This window comes from Misgurnus anguillicaudatus, chromosome 19, assembly GCF_027580225.2.
Source record: "Misgurnus anguillicaudatus chromosome 19, ASM2758022v2, whole genome shotgun sequence".
NCBI classification, from domain to species: domain Eukaryota; kingdom Metazoa; phylum Chordata; class Actinopteri; order Cypriniformes; family Cobitidae; genus Misgurnus; species Misgurnus anguillicaudatus.
This window is the reverse complement of record NC_073355.2, coordinates 47,546,277-47,563,975: the sequence shown is the minus strand read 5'-3', so window position 1 is coordinate 47,563,975 and position 17,699 is coordinate 47,546,277.

Here is a 17,699-nt window from a genome sequence, read left to right as displayed (position 1 = left end):
TGCATCAAACAAATAAAATTAATTGTGGCAGACCGAGACCAATGAGAAGAACATATGTCATCTCAGATAAGAAGTGTTTGATCTTACTGTATAAAAATGGAGTCAGATGTTGGGAGGGCAGATGATCTTTTAGGGCCTCTATGAGGGGTATTGATTGTCTCACTTTGTTGGCTCGAGCGAATAAAGTAATTTTTGTTTGGCACCTGGAGCCTTTGTCTCCTGAGTATTTTTTCTTATGAAGATTCAAGCTAAGACTTTTTGCCACAACAAAAACAACAAAAATATTTTTTTTTAAATAGATGACAGAGTTTGACAGATTATTATTTGGATTATCACTATCATTGGATTGTATATATACACTGGAGAACACTGCACATTTGGACTTTTAACACGCTTGGACTTTTAGATTGTTTTAGGTTTGGTTTTATTGAGTCTTAAAGGTGTAGCGGAGGATTTTCTTGAATTTAAGAAAAGAACAGCCTTCTCCACTTTATTAAAAAATGCAATTGCGCAAGACTCCTGATTGACTCCTGGAAAAAAAAATCCTCCGCAATACCTTTAAGTTTTAATGTGTTGTTTAAAGTTCAATGTGATCCTTGTAAATACACTTTACATTTAATTTAATTTCACTTGTTTGTCATCCTTTTAACATTGTTTTAACCTCACACAGTAAGATCTGACCCCTTTTAACTATTTGTACATCAGCTAATAGGGCTGACCGTTACAAGCTAACCTTAGGCTGTAAGTAAACAACACCTTCATTACCACCAAGATTTTGACAGCTTTAAAACTTCATTAACCCCTTACGTTTCCAATCTACCATGGGATCAAGACAGCATTATTTGACAGAAAACGTCATGATGTCACAGGAGTGACAATCTTTTGGGCGGAACCAAAAGTTGGGAAAGTTTGGTTCCGCCCGGATGTTTCCGCCCGAACCGGGAAGAGAAAACACCGGACATCCGGTAGCATCGTGAGGGCTGTAATCAGCCAAACTACGTACAGCTGTGCGTTGTTAAGAGGAGCGCCGGGTGATTGGACGATGGCAACACCCAGCAGAGTATTTTAGAACAGTTTAAACCACAGTTTGGGGTTGACGTTATCACCGTTGTTGGTGTGTGCCGTCGTGCTGAGTTGGGCTCACCTGGTACGCCATTTGGATCGTTGTACTCGCGCTCTCTCTCTGTTTGCATCATTGGATTTCTGTTGATGGAGATAACGAAGACCTTATGGGTTGGAGAGTAAACGGATACTGACCTTGGATGAGAGAAACAAAGGAAGAAGGAACGTGCCATCGTGAGTATCCATCTGTGGAAAAGTGGTGTTGGCGACTGGAGAACCGTTTCATCTATATAGCTGGAGTTATTATAGGAAGAAATCAACCTAGGGAAGCGTGGGACGGAGAAAGCACCATAGTCGTGAGTAACAGCATCCATTTATTGGAAGTGAATTGCATGTACTTGACCTGTATATCTTCTGAGTATTTCCAAGCGAGAGCGGGTGGCCCTGCCCCTGAGTCAGCGTGGTGGGTGAGCCAAAGGATCTTTGTGTGAAACAGCTACAGTGACGAAAACAACCACTAGGCCGTGTTACCAACTCCATATTCTCGCCCAGAGCGAAGTGAAGGAAGACGGGCGTCTATTGTGTGCACTGAGCGTGGTGGATGAGTCTTGGATGTAGAAATTTCACTTTGAAGTGGTGCTGTGTGTATTGCAGTGAGATTGCTGTGTCTTGTCAGACGTACCCCGTCTCCAGTCACTCGCCCCGGGGCGCTGAAGAGGAAAGCGGTTCTAGAAAAAATAATCTTGTGTATGATTATGCTGTGAGTGTGTTTCAGCCTTAAAATCACGGAGTGGCCTCCCGAAGTATTTTCGCAGCCAGACGCTTGGCGGACTTGTGTTAGGAGTGGCGGTGAAGAGCGGTACGATTGGCGGTGTGTGAGTATTACGAATTACATTGCTACCTTACCTGTATGTTTTCATCATCGCAGAGTTAGAGGCGAAGGAGATCCGCTGCCCCGAGGTCTCTACGAAGGGGCGCCCCGGTCCGGTTTTCGATTGCCAACGGGCATCGAGGAAAGGGCAGCGCTCGACCCGGTGTGACGGCGTGACATTCTCGCCCCTCTGTTGGACCAATGAGCTCGCCGAGAGGGTTTGGTCCCCGGCGCCATCTTGGAAACCACTGTCCAGTCGACGCATCGCGCATACCAGCTATCGTAAGTCCGCCACCCTGTAAAGTATAGCGTAACCTGTTAAGTCTGTTGATCAACAGGGAAGAGGAGTGTGCTGAGAGAGTTGTGAAGAGAAACCACACCTACCTAGAAGCTGTAGTCAGCGGAGAAGTGAGAGAGCCAATTGAAAACGAGTCACTGTGTCCCTGTGTCCCAGCCGTCGTCTGTGGGAAGTGAGAGAGCCAGCGTGAACGCTAAGACACCGAGCTGTGAAGAGAAATAACACCTACCTAAGAAGCTGTAGTCAGCGCAGAGGTGAGAGAACTGATTGAGAACGATTCACTGTGCCTTTGTGTCCCAGCCGTCGTCTGTGGAGGAAGAGAGAGAACAAACGTGAGCACTAAGGAGGCCAGCTGTGAAGGAGAACCATACGTACCCGAAGCTGTAGTCAGCGAAGAGGTGAGAGAACTAATCGAAAACGATTCACTGTGTCCCTGTGTCCCAGCAGTCGTCTGTGAGAGGAGAGAGAGAGCCAGCGTGAACGCCAAGACACCGAGCTGTGGAGAGAAAACCACACCTACCTAGAAGCTGTAGTCAGCGAAGAGGTGAGAGAACTGATTGAGAACGATTCACTGTGCCTTTGTGTCCCAGCTGTCGTCTGTGGAGGAAGAGAGGGAGAACAAACGTGAGCATTAAGGAGGCCAGCTGTGAAGGAGAACCATACGTACCAGAAGCTGTAGTCAGCGACGAGGTGAGAGAACAAATTGGAGATCGATTCACTGTGCCTTTGTGTCCCAGCTGTCGTCTGTGGAGGAAGAGAGAGAACAGGTGTGAGCGCTAAAGCAACGAGTCGAGAAGGAAAATCTATACTTACCAAGAAGCTGCAGTCGGTGGAGAGGTGAGGAGACCCTTGTGAGAACGATCCACTGTGTCTTCGTGTCCCAGCTGTAGCCTGTGGAGAGAGAGAGAACAGGAAGGGAGAGTGAGTCGATAACCAAGGAGCTGTGTGGAAAGACGGCGACGCGCCGTGAGCTACACACAGGTACACGGACAGAAAAAGTAAAGCACCAACACTGATTAAGTTTTGTTCTGCCTCCAGGAAGGAAGACGAGCGCGCCACGGGCAGAAGGAACCAGAGGCGGGAGCCTGTGCCTCGACGCAACCCCCCCTACCCTCTGTCACTCATTCGGCCGTGGCCCCCTGGAGGGGAGAGCTTGCCATTAGTTTTAATTTCCCTTTCCCCAATTCCCAGTACATTTTAAATATTTAAATAAATAAAGAATATTTTTTATACTTACCTGTCCTCGTTGTTGTCTGGTCATTGGGTTGGTTTTGGGGACCTCCTCGAGGTGGAAGTTGAGAAGGGGCGTGGCTTAGTTACTAGCAGCCAGCCCCTGGCTTGTGACAGATTTTGGCGTAGTCGGCAGGGTTCCACCTCAAGTTGAGTAACCAGACTAGCCCAATGACCGACAACGCGGGGCCCGCAGCCCAACCCCGTGCGGTGCCTGTCTTTATGGGCAGCCCTTGGGTCCAAAAGTACGGAGGGACAGAGTCAAGAGTACGATTAACGGAACGGAAGGCCCAGTTAGAGTATCTAGCCGACCTACAAGGCCTTAGTGTAGCCCAGCGGCTCCAGTTCGTGCTGAACTCCCTGGAGGGAGAGGCGCGGCGAGAAGTACAGGCCGCCCCTGAAGCTGTCCGAACCAATGCCCAAACTATATTCCAGTTTCTCACCGAGCAATATGGTGACCACACCCCCGTAGCCGTCCTCCGTTCTCAATTTTTTAATTGTTAACAAGGCCCCCGACAACCTATTAGAGCAGTGTTCTTCATTGTGCGGCTCGCGAGCCGCATGCGGCTCTGCAAGCTTTAATTTGTGGCTCGCATGGCAGTAAATAATACAGTGATATGATCATGGAGAAATGCGCTTTTACTGTCTTTTCTGCTCCGGACGCTAACTTTGTTAGAAAACATACCTATTAGATCAATATGCACGTCAATAAGAGTGTTCAATCGCATGCAGCGCTTGCACAGAGCGATCGTCATATGACATCAAAGTACCGTGAGATCAGACTGCTTGTTATGCTTTCGAATTGCTCTCGCGGCACAAATGTCACTCGCCAACCGTTCTGTGCAGGGCCGCATGAAATTACAAGAAAGGTGGCCTCCTGGTGGTTTGGGGAGCACTGCATAAGCATATTATAAGAATGCTTAGCATTAAAATCCTGTTTTTGTCATTAAGGGAAATCATCTTGTCTCAGTTACAAAATTGACTGGTAATTGATAAAGAATGATTTGCCCTTGTATTTATTGCATTGCAACAGATTGACAGATTGATAAGCAGACATGCTATTTATCACTGGATGTAACTTTTGATACTTTGCGGTAAAGGCGGCTCTTCTATTGACCCTGACCTATTAGTGTGGCTCTCATGAAAAAAATAGTGAAGACCACTGTATTAGAGCTTTTGCCCTGAGACTGCGAGAGCAGTTCACCCAGCTGCAGACCCCCCGCGATCATGGGCTGGGAGACGGAGAAACCTTGATGCGCGACCAATTCCTTCTGGGGATGAAAGAGGGCCCCGTGAGACAAAGTCTGAGGGTCCAGTTTCGAAGAGACCCCGACCTCACATTTGAAGATCTAAAGAAGGAAGCGCTAGCTTTGGAGGGCGACGAGGTTGAAGTGAGTGAGACCCCAGTATGCGCGGCTGTAAATGAAAACGTGCCAACACAACCTGAGCGCACGGATTGGAAGCAGGCTCTGAAAGCAGAACTTTTGAAAGACGTCCGGGAACAGATGTCGGAATTATCGAAGACTCTTCTGGGAGAACTGCGCCAAGGTAGGGCGCGGGAGGAACCAAGGCCGGCACCCCGAGAGCGAGTATACTCGGACAGGAGCCGAGAGCCACCTGGACGACCAAACCGCTATAATCGGCCCTGGTTCGAATGGGATGACCAGGGGCGACCGATTTGCAACCGTTGTGGTGAGCCAGGACATTATAGCCGTCAGTGTGGGCCCTGCAGGGCATCTGAAGAGGGTTTTTAGGATGACCGGCCACAGTGGGTCGTGTGGCCGGGACCCCTCGAGAAGACCCGGGAAGAAGGGACAGCTCTAGGCAACAGATGGTCGGGCATAGCCCGGTAGCAGAAGTAAAAGTGTGTGGCAAGTGGATTCAGTGCCTGGTGGACACGGGCTCACAGGTAACGATGTTTGCAGAAAGCCTCTCCAAGGAGATATTCGGACAGGAAGGAATACAAGGAACGGAGGCCCCCTGGCTGACGTTGAAGGGCGCTAACGGCCTCGAAATCCCCTACATTGGCTATCGCCTGACGGATCTTGAAGTGCATGGGGTAGTCGTCCCCCAAAAAGGTGTGATCATCGTTGAAGATAAGTGTTTGGGCGCCCACCGAGCCCTATTGGGCATGAACGTCCTCTCCGAATGCTGGGAGGAGATATTCCAGGCTAGGCCTGGTCCGAGGATCTCACCTGCTGAGAGGCCCAAGTGGGAGCGCGTAGTGGCTGACTGCCGCCGGGTCCAAATGAACCAGGTGCGTAGAGATCGGGAGGAAGTGGGAAGAGTAATGTGTCGTTTTGCTTTGTCTATTCCCCCTAGGAGTGAGGCTATCGTATGGGCAAGAGTGCCCCTTCGGGAAGCGAGCCCAGAGGAGTGGGTGTTGGTAGAGCCACATACAGATTGCCCACAGGTGGAGGTAGCACGGGGACTAGCGGCGGTCCACCGGGGAAGAATCCCTGTGAGGGTACGAAACGAGCACCCCTATGCAGTACAATTATACCGACATCAACGACTGGCCCGGCTGACGATGGTCACGCCCCACCAGGTGAGGGAAGAGAGGGACGTCAGCTTCCGTCAGGTGTGCCCCACTGTGATCGAGGTGGCCCTGACTCAAATGGATGCCCCGTCGAGTAACCCGGGGAGAGGTGTGCCAAAGCACCTAGCGGATGAGTCATTGCAAGGGGACGACCTGGGACAGGTACAGACACAGAAACTGCAGGCACTCCTTCGGAAGTGGCAACATGTGTTTGCAGGGCACGATGAGGACTATGGATGCACCAGGGTGGTGGAACACCACATCCCCACTGGGGACGCAGGGCCAAGTAGGGAGAGGTACCGACCGATCCCACCTACCTTGTATGCAGAAGTACGTACACTTCTGCAGGGCCTGTTGGGCCGGGGCATCGTCAGGGAGAGTAGTAGCCCCTGGGCGGCCCCCATCGTGCTCGTACAAAAGAAGACGGGAGCCTGGAGGTTCTGTGTGGACTATCGCAAGCTGAACCTGGTAACAAAGAAGGATGCTTTCCCCTTACCACGAATTGAAGACTCCCTTGCTAGTCTCATGCAGTCAGCCTGGTATTCTACCTTAGATCTGGCCAGCGGATATTGGCAGGTGCAAGTAGCCGAGGTAGACCGGGAAAAGACTGCCTTCACGACCCCGTTCGGACTATTTGAATGGGACCGGATGCCTTTCGGGCTCTGCAACGCTCCGGCCACGTTCCAACGCTTGATGCAACGCTGCCTTGGAGGTCAGTTGATGGAATCAGTATTGGTATATTTGGATGATGTGATTGTGTATTCCCCAGATTTCGACTCACACCTCCGGCACCTAGAGGAAGTCTTTCGAGCGATGGAAAGATATGGGCTGAAGCTGCAGCCGGACAAATGCCATCTGCTGCGGCGAGAAGTGAAATTCCTAGGCCATGTGGTCAGCGCAGCGGGGGTGGCCGTGGACCCCGAAAAGGTCTCTGCGGTAAAGGATTGGAACGCACCTAAGACTGTAAGGCAAGTACGATCCTTTCTGGGGTTTGTGGGGTATTATAGGCGATTTATTAAGGATTTCTCGAAGATCGCCAAACCCCTTAACCAGTTGCTGGTTGGCACGGGACGAAGCCGGGGCCGTGGGTCACCCTCTATTAACTGGGATAATGATTGTGAGACGGCTTTCCAGAAGCTGAAGCAGGAATTGTTACAGGCCCCCATCTTGGCGTACGCTGACTTTTCCAAACCTTTTGTTTTATATACAGACGCGAGCAATCTGGGACTGGGGGCGGTACTGGCCCAACGGCAAGAAGGAACAGAGCGGGTGATCGCTTACGCGAGCCGAAGCCTCCACCCGGCGGAGAGGAACGATGCCAATTACAGCTCCTTTAAACTGGAACTGCTGGCCCTGAAGTGGGCCCTGAGCGAGAAGTTCAAGGACTATCTTTGGGGAGCCAAGGTAACAGTCATCACAGATAACAACCCTCTGGTGCATTTACAGACGGCGAAGCTGGGGGCCGTGGAACAGCGGTGGGTGGCTCAGCTGGCAAATTTTGATTATCAACTGCAGTATCGGCCCGGGCGAGAGCATACGAACGCAGACGTCCTCTCGAGACTACCGGAGGTAAAGAGCCCCAGACGCCGGGGGTACCAAAGGGGAGATAGCCATGAGGAGGGCTATATGATCGGGGCCGTGGAGGCGCCAGGAGGCCAGCAGGAGGCCGTACCAGGGAACTGGGGGTGGGACCCCCGCCGCTGGATAGAGAGGCAGGCCCAGGACCGGGACGTGTGCCAGGTGAAGATGTGGGTGGAGCAGGGCCAACGGCCGACGTTGGCAGAAAGACTAGCCCAGACGGAGACTGGGAGAAGGTTACTGGGACAGTGGGAAAAGCTGGAGTTACAGGAAGGGGTGCTTTGCAGGAAAACCCGCGACCCGAAATTGGGTGAGGAAGTGTGCCAGATCGTGGTACCCGCCGACCAGGTAAATGCATTAGTCTCAGCTTATCATGACCAGTTGGGACACCAGGGACAGGAGAGGACCGTATCCCTACTACAGAGATTCTTTTACTGGCCTGGGCTGGAGGCGTCTGTGCACAATTTAATTCAAGCCTGCCCCCGGTGCGTGCTGTTTAAATCTAGACGAGAGGCCCGAGCGCCGATGGTACCCATCCACGCGAAAGCCCCCCTCCACATAATGGCAATGGACTTCCTGACGCTGGGCCGCCCTCAGGACCGTTATCAGAACATTCTGGTGATCACTGACCTGTTCACCAAATACGCCTGGGCAGTCCTGACGCTTGATCAGACAGCCAACACCACCACCACAGCTCTATGGCGAAATGTTTTTCAGACATTTGGATGTCCCGAGTTTCTGCACTCCGACCAAGGGGCCAATTTTGAATCCAAGGTAATCCGTGAGTTATGCCAGTTGTATGGATGTACTAAAACCCATACGACGTCGTACCATCCCCAGGGGAATGGAAGCTGTGAGAGGTTTAATCAGACCCTATTGGGGCTACTGGGGACTTTAGATCAACGACAGCAGAGCGACTGGGTGAGTGCTTTGCCAAACCTTCTGCAAGCATATAATAACAGTGTTCATAGCACAACGGGGTATGCCCCTACTTACCTGATGTTCGGCAGGCACGTACGGATGCCCACTGACCTGGTCCTGGGAGTAGCCGCAGACCGGGAAGAAGTGAGTGTGACGGAGTGGGTGGGGCGCCACCACCAGCGCTTACACTTTGCATACGAACAAGTGTCAAAGAAGATACAGACGGCGGGAGAAAGGAACAAACGGTTGTACAATCGGACCGCTCGAGATGCCCCCCTGTTACCAGGTGAGAGGGTCCTGGCGAGGGATAACCGGTGGCAGGGAAAAGGAAAGCTGAGCGACCGCTGGGAGGCTATCCCGTATGTGGTTTGCAAGCAGCAGAGACCGGGACAACCGGTGTATACCATCCGGCCTGAGGGAAAACCTGGCCCCGAACGTGTGGTACATCGGAACATGCTTCGCCCCTGTCCGAACTACCCTGAGGCTGTGAAGGAGGGGCCCACAGGGCCAGTGCCGGTGGCCCCCTGGATGGAGGGATGGGCTGTGGTACCGGGTCGACCTGTGGTGGCGGAACCCCCGGCGGCCCAGATGCAGCCAGAGATAGCACCCGAGCCAGCTGAACCCCCGGCGGCCCAGATGCAGCCAGAGCTGGCACCCGAGCCGGCTGAACCCCCAGCTGCCCAGATACAGCCAGAGTTAGCACCCGAGGCCAGCCTAACCCGATTCACCCGTGAGACGCTCCCAACGGGAGAACCGAGGACGCCCCCCGGCCCGGTATGGTGAGTGGACGACACCGAGGCATTCCAGGGACTAGAATGCATTGGCGGGGGAGGATGTCACAGGAGTGACGATCTTTTGGGCGGAACCAAAAGTTGGGAAAGTTTGGTTCCGCCCGGATGTTTCCGCCCGAACCGGGAAGAGAAAACACCGGACATCCGGTAGCATCGCGAGGGCTGTAATCAGCCAAACTATGTACAGCTGTGCGTTGTTAAGAGGAGCGCCGGGTGATTGGACGATGGCAACACCCAGCAGAGTATTTTAGAACAGTTTAAACCACAGTTTGGGGTTGATGTTATCGCCGTTGTTGGTGTGTGCCGTCGTGCTGAGTTGGGCTCACCTGGTACGCCATTTGGATCGTTGTACTCGCGCTCTCTCTCTGTTTGCATCATTGGATTTCTGTTGATGGAGATAACGAAGACCTTATGGGTTGGAGAGTAAACGGATACTGACCTTGGATGAGAGAAACAAAGGAAGAAGGAACGTGCCATCGTGAGTATCCATCTGTGGAAAAGTGGTGTTGGCGACTGGAGAACCGTTTCATCTATATAGCTGGAGTTATTATAGGAAGAAATCAACCTAGGGAAGCGTGGGACGGAGAAAGCACCATAGTCGTGAGTAACAGCATCCATTTATTGGAAGTGAATTGCATGTACTTGACCTGTATATCTTCTGAGTATTTCCAAGCGAGAGCGGGTGGCCCTGCCCCTGAGTCAGCGTGGTGGGTGAGCCAAAGGATCTTTGTGTGAAACAGCTACAGTGACGAAAACAACCACTAGGCCGTGTTACCAACTCCACATTCTCGCCCAGAGCGAAGTGAAGGAAGACGGGCGTCTATTGTGTGCACTGAGCGTGGTGGGTGAGTCTTGGATGTAGAAATTTCACTTTGAAGTGGTGCTGTGTGTATTGCAGTGAGATTGCTGTGTCTTGTCAGACGTACCCCGCCTCCAGTCACTCGCCCCGGGGCGCTGAAGAGGAAAGCGGTTCTAGAAAAAATAATCTTGTGTATGATTATGCTGTGAGTGTGTTTCAGCCTTAAAATCACGGAGTGGCCTCCCGAAGTATTTTCGCAGCCAGACGCTTGGCGGACTTGTGTTAGGAGTGGCGGTGAAGAGCGGTACGATTGGCGGTGTGTGAGTATTACGAATTACATTGCTACCTTACCTGTATGTTTTCATCATCGCAGAGTTAGAGGCGAAGGAGATCCGCTGCCCCGAGGTCTCTACGAAGGGGCGCCCCGGTCCGGTTTTCGATTGCCAACGGGCATCGAGGAAAGGGCAGCGCTCGACCCGGTGTGACGGCGTGACATTCTCGCCCCTCTGTTGGACCAATGAGCTCGCCGAGAGGGTTTGGTCCCCGGCGCCATCTTGGAAACCACTGTCCAGTCGACGCATCGCGCATACCAGCTATCGTAAGTCCGCCACCCTGTAAAGTATAGCGTAACCTGTTAAGTCTGTTGATCAACAGGGAAGAGGAGTGTGCTGAGAGAGTTGTGAAGAGAAACCACACCTACCTAGAAGCTGTAGTCAGCGGAGAAGTGAGAGAGCCAATTGAAAACGAGTCACTGTGTCCCTGTGTCCCAGCCGTCGTCTGTGGGAAGTGAGAGAGCCAGCGTGAACGCTAAGACACCGAGCTGTGAAGAGAAATCACACCTACCTAAGAAGCTGTAGTCAGCGCAGAGGTGAGAAAACTGATTGAGAACGATTCACTGTGCCTTTGTGTCCCAGCCGTCGTCTGTGGAGGAAGAGAGAGAACAAACGTGAGCACTAAGGAGGCCAGCTGTGAAGGAGAACCATACGTACCCGAAGCTGTAGTCAGCGAAGAGGTGAGAGAACTAATCGAAAATGATTCACTGTGTCCCTGTGTCCCAGCTGTCGTCTGTGGAGGAAGAGAGAGAACAGACGTGAGCACTAAGGAGGCCAGCTGTGAAGGAGAACCATACGTACCCGAAGCTGTAGTCAGCGAAGAGGTGGGAGAACTAATTGAAAACGATTCACTGTGTCCCTGTGTCCCAGCAGTCGTCTGTGAGAGGAGAGAGAGAGCCAGCGTGAACGCCAAGACACCGAGCTGTGGAGAGAAAACCACACCTACCTAGAAGCTGTAGTCAGCGAAGAGGTGAGAGAACTGATTGAGAACGATTCACTGTGCCTTTGTGTCCCAGCTGTCGTCTGTGGAGGAAGAGAGAGAGAACAAACGTGAGCATTAAGGAGGCCAGCTGTGAAGGAGAACCATACGTACCCGAAGCTGTAGTCAGCGATGAGGTGAGAGAACAAATTGGAAATCGATTCACTGTGCCTTTGTGTCCCAGCTGTCGTCTGTGGAGGAAGAGAGAGAACAAGTGTGAGCGCTAAAGCAACGAGTTGAGAAGGAAAATCTATACTTACCAAGAAGCTGCAGTCGGTGGAGAGGTGAGGAGACCCTTGTGAGAACGATCCACTGTGTCTTCGTGTCCCAGCTGTAGCCTGTGGAGAGAGAGAGAACAGGAAGGGAGAGTGAGTCGATAACCAAGGAGCTGTGTGGAAAGACGGCGACGCGCCGTGAGCTACACACAGGTACACGGACAGAAAAAGTAAAGCACCAACACTGATTACGTTTTGTTCTGCCTCCAGGAAGGAAGAGGAGCGCGCCACGGGCAGAAGGAACCAGAGGTGGGAGCCTGTGCCTCGACGCAACCCCCCCTACCCTCTGTCACTCATTCGGCCGTGGCCCCCTGGAGAGGAGAGCTTGCCATTAGTTTTAATTTCCCTTTCCCCAATTCCCAGTACATTTTAAATATTTAAATAAATAAAGAATATTTTTTATACTTACCTGTCCTCGTTGTTGTCTGGTCATTGGGTTGGTTTTGGGGACCTCCTCGAGGTGGAAGTTGAGAAGGGGCGTGGCTTAGTTACTAGCAGCCAGCCCCTGGCTTGTGACAATGACATACAACAACAACTCAAAAGCAAAAAGCTAAACATGTCACATATATTTGGAAAGCTGAGATTCTTGTAATGTTAATGATATAAACCCTTTTGATATATAATCAACACAGGAACAGTTAGTGTTCTTTTAGTTTTGTTTTGTTTTTTGCCTTTTCAGAAAAGCCAAAGGGTTCAAACCAGCTACATGTTCCATGATAAAGAAAAGTTAAGTAAATTAATATTGTTTGGGAATTGTGTCCACGTTGCACTGTTTTTGAAATCTTCATGCGTGATGACATTTAAAATTCTCAACAACCTCTGTAGTCCTTTTTTAAGCATGGGGTCCTACTGATGTGTTTTTATTTTGTAGAACATAAAATAAATGAGCTTGTGTTAACCAAATATCTTAAGACATTTAACCAAAACCCAGATTTAAAAAAAACATTGTCAAGTGGGTTGAGATAAGAGCTAAAATGTAAACTCATTTCTGTGTTTTGCTTACAAAAATGTCTTAACTGCAACGTCATGTACCCGTGGTACATAAAAAACTCACACCACAACATGTAGTTTTGTTTTTGGAGTTATTTCCGCAGGTACCTTTTTATTCAGTATTTTTACTTATCATTTAATCATCAACAGCAGTATCAGATTTAAAGAGTAGCCACTAGAGGCCAGTAAATTCTTCACTAACAACGTTGACTTGAAAAAGCCAGTGGGGCTTGCATTTAGTCTATTCATGCTAATAACAATTGTTATTTGTCAAACAAGGAGTGGGTGGATTTTTCATTGTAGGGTGGTTGTGTTCACACACTTTTATGTGCATGAGGGCGTGGAGTAATCATAGCCTAATGATTAAAGCCTGAAATGACAGTTGATAAGCCACTTCATGGGGACCAATAAAGCCTGATTGCATGGGTGTGGTTTTGTCAACTCGAAACTAATCCTGTAACATTTAACCACCTTCAATGTACAGGCTCCAGATCTCTACAACAAATACCTTTTTGAAAATAAAATGTTTTGACTTGCTAAAGATGAGGGGAGACAATGAGCATGTAACAAAAGAATTTAAAAACCTGTAGCTAACATTGAGCTAAGTTATTTAAAAAAAATATTGTATACAGTGTAATAGCTGATGTGTTAGATGCGATATATGAATGAATGTAATTTACTTATTTCCCACCTTAAAGGACTGTTGTTATTAATTCTATTCATGTGGAAGTCTACAGGAAGTTGTGTTTAGTCCACGAAAGCCATTTGTTTATGATGTTGCTGCTGAAACGTAAATAGGACTAAATTTAGGCTATTTGGTTTAACATGCGCATTAACATAACATAATCATCTTTCTCCAATTGTTCTTTTTTGCTTTGACAGCAGCAGAGAAACAGTTTATAATTCCGTGCCTGCAATACATTTTTGAAAAACTTAGTATTTGCGCATAATTATTGAGAAATAATTACAGAGCAACATACAGAACTCACTCTGTCCATGTTGAATGCAATTTGTCATTCGGTTCCGAAGCCACCCTTTCACGTAGACATGCTTGCGGACAAATTATACGTTTTAGATCAAAGCCTGAGTTGACAGAGAAAGTTGAGACCAACACTGGTTTGGTTTTGTCAATTCAAAACTAATCCTTGAATTAGTTTAAACATCTTCATGGTACAGGCCTCTTTTATTCACTCTTTATCTTTGCTGATAAAGTCTTGCCATGCTTTGTATGCACAGTAGTAAATTATGTTTAATTAAGTTCGGGAGGAACACATTCAAATAATTTACCTTATCACCTTGTAATTACGATCTGCTGTCAACAATCAGCAATCAGGTCAGGTGTCCACTTGATCAGCATCAATGAAAACCTATATAGACTGGCACTCAACTCACCCTGGTCCCTCGATAGTTTCAGAATTCGGCTCCTCCATTGCTACAACGCCAGAGAAACCATGTCCACAAAATATGTTTTTTCATCCGACGATGAATCCCTCGTCGGCCTGGATGTGACTGAAACGTCAGCGCCACTTTCCACCACAGCAAAGAGCACTCATGCTCAGATAACCACACCGAAAGCCTCAGCAGCTCAACACGATCACCGACCCAGATGCCCAGCGTCTCGTACCCCAAGACGCCGAAGATCACCTTTACCTTCACCATCAAGACATCCAATATCTTACCCAGCATTGTCCTACGCTTCAGCACATCTGTCAATCCCTGCAAAAGAGAAATGGATAGCGTTAAGCCTAAGACAAGCTTTAACCAATGCTGACATCAACTTCTCTAGGAAAATGAATAAAGCAGAGCTCTACAACCTTTACATCTCCCTCCAACCAACTCATCAATCTCCAAAATCAACCCCCCACCGCAAAACCACAAACAAAACAAATAAACATCATAAAGCTCTATCTCTGCACTCACCAAAAGGCCATCCTTCCTCCCTCGCAAGAGCGGTTCCATTATGCCAAACCAGCAAGGCTTTAGCCAGTCTATGCCATGCTCCACATCCCGTCCCCAAACCCCAATCATGTTCCCACTCCGCCGAGCACGACAAAGCAGCCTGTCGTGCACCGCACACCGCAACACTTTTCAGCTCAAGGATGTTTCAGCCAGCGGTGATGGCCCCGCCTACACATGCCGTTTCTTTGTTTTTTTCTAACCCTTTCCCCTGTCCGTGGCTCCACCATCGGTCTCAAGCGCAAGGCTGCCTCCGCTTGCAGCATAGGCCCAGACGCCCCTACAATTTCACCAGCTTAGTTAGGTTAGGTTACTTTATTGTCCCCGAGGGGCAATTATTTGTACAGCCAGCAGATAAAAAAAACACATAGTCACAACACACAACAATACAACCTAATACACACACATAATAAAAATACCTTAAAACAGATCTGACAAAGTGTTTAAAATCGAGACAGAAGTCGGGATGAAAGAATATCTTAAACTGTTTGACCTGCATCTGGGCATGGAGTACCTACGGCCTGAGGGAAGTAGCTTAAACTGGCAACACAAAGGATGACTAGGATCGGCTGCAATAAATTGGGGCTTGTTTGCTACTCTTTTGGATTAAATGATAGATATCGATGGAAAGTTAGTGCCTGAAATTTTACTACATGTCCTCACAATACTCTCTAGTCGTTTTTTGTTTTTTGTGGGCAGGGAACCAAACCAACAGATAAAACAAAAGGTTAAAACAGACTCAATAAAACAAAAGTAAAACATTCTCATCAAGGTATGGTCAATGTTAAAATTCCTCAATCTACGAAGAAAATACATGCGTTGCTGAGCTTTGGAGCAAATAGCGTCAGTGTGTGACTCAAAACTTAGCTTGCTGTCAATTATTGTGCCAAGGTACTTGTATTCTTTAACTATCTCAATCGGTTGGCCATCAATAATAGTGTAGGGTAGAGAGGGGCTCTGTTTCCTAAAATCGATAATTAATTATTTTGTTTTAGAGACATTGATGTTTAAAAAGGAACGCTTGCACCAATCATTAAAATCATTCACTATTGGACCATGGTCAATCACACTTCTATTTAAAAGAGACACAATAACTGAATCATCTGCAAATTTTAAGATCTGTCTACCGTCATGTTGTGAGCGGCATTCAGTGGTGTATAAAACAAAAAGAAGAGGAGAAAGGACACATCCTTTGGGGAGAGCCGGTAGAAGATAAAAGATTGCCAGATAAGGCACCATTGACTTTAACCCTTTGAGATCGAGACGTTAAAAAATCAACTAACCAGGCTATCAACCCTGGGTTGATATTGTAATTTTTTAAAAGTCTATCAGCTAAAATGTGGGGTTGAATGCAATTAAAAGCTGACGAGAAGTCAATAAATAATAATCGCACAAATTGATTTGACCCTTCCAAGTGATTAAAAACTGTATTGAGCAGACTGCCCGTCGCATCCTCCACTCCCCTACCTGCCCTATAGGCGAATTGTAAAGGGTCCAATTGAGACTGTGTTAATGCTACAATCTCCTGTTTAATAATTTTTTCGAAAGATTTCATAATAAGTGAAGTAAGAGCCACTGGCCTAAAATCATCAAGTGATTTGGGTCCTTTGGTTTTCGGGACAGGCACAATCACTGACTCTTTCCAGAGACGAGGGACCCGATGTAATTGCAGTGACTTATTAAATATAAAAGCAAATATATCCGACAATGGCTCCGCGCAGCTTTTAATAAGACGACCTCCAATATTATCTGGTCCAGGACTCTTCCTTTCCTGTACCCCCCTAAGAATTTTGTGAACCCTGTCCTTGCCTATAATGATAGACACGTTTTGTTCTGAGCATGGTTCCTTAAACACAGATAATTCTTTGGTGAAATCGTAAACATTGAAGCGGTTATAAAAAGTATTTAATACCTCAGCGAGCTCAGAATCTGTCTTACCGTCAAAGGAGAGTTTTTTTTTTATAATTAGTTTGTAAACCTATCATAGATTTAACACCGTTCCACGCGGGGCGAGACTGGCCACTGCTCAGTAGAGATTCAACTCTATCCTTATATTTAAGTTTGGCTAATTTAAGCTCCATCTTAACTTGCTTCTGCAGGTCATTATACACTAAAACATCCCCCTGCATAAAGCTAATATTCCTCTGGTTGATAATATTTTTAACAGATTTTGAAACCCATGGTTTATTATTGGGATAAATAGAAATGGCCTTTTTTGGAATTATTTCATTTTCACAAAAACTTATATAAGCAGAAACAGTCTCAACAAGTTCATCCAAATCTGAACACTCTTCCTTAAATACATCCCAGTCTGTGCATGAGTAACAGTCTATTAGCTCCTGTGTAGCTTCATCAGACCAAACCGGAACCAAACGTCGTTCGGGTTTTGTTCTCCTTAGGACAGCTTTGTAGACCGGAACCAAATAAACAACGTTATGGTCAGACAGACCAAGGGGAGCCCTACTAAATGACCTATAGGCTCCTTTAACGGTACCATAACAGAGGTCTAAACATTTCATATGTCTTGTAGGACAGGTGACATATTGAGAAAAGTTACTTAGCGACTTACCTAACTTACACTGATTAAAGTCGCCCATTATAAAGTTCGGCGCGTCAGGGGCGATACTTTGCAACCGTTGCACAGTTTTTACAATTGTCTTTGATGCAATATCAGTGTTCGCCTTCGGATGAATGTATACGAGTGTGACAAATATCTGTGGAAATTCTCTCGGCAAGTAGTGAGGACGGAGAGAGACAGACATGAGTTCAATGTCAGGGGCGCACACCGTTTCTCTGACCATAACGGTGTTGCACCAGCTGTTATTGACATACAAACACAGACCACCACCAAGAGATTTTCCTGTTGCTGCCGGGTCCCTGTCCAGTCGCAACGGTACTCCAAAACCATCGATTTCCAAATCGGGTTGTAGATCATGCTCTTTAAGCCACGTCTCAGTCAGTGCAATAAGACGTCCCTGTAGTCCGATACAAATTTGACATTCGCTTGGAGTTCATCCACCTTACTCCGGAGGGATTGTACATTGGCGAGGATTATTGAAGGCAAAGGGATCCTCCGAT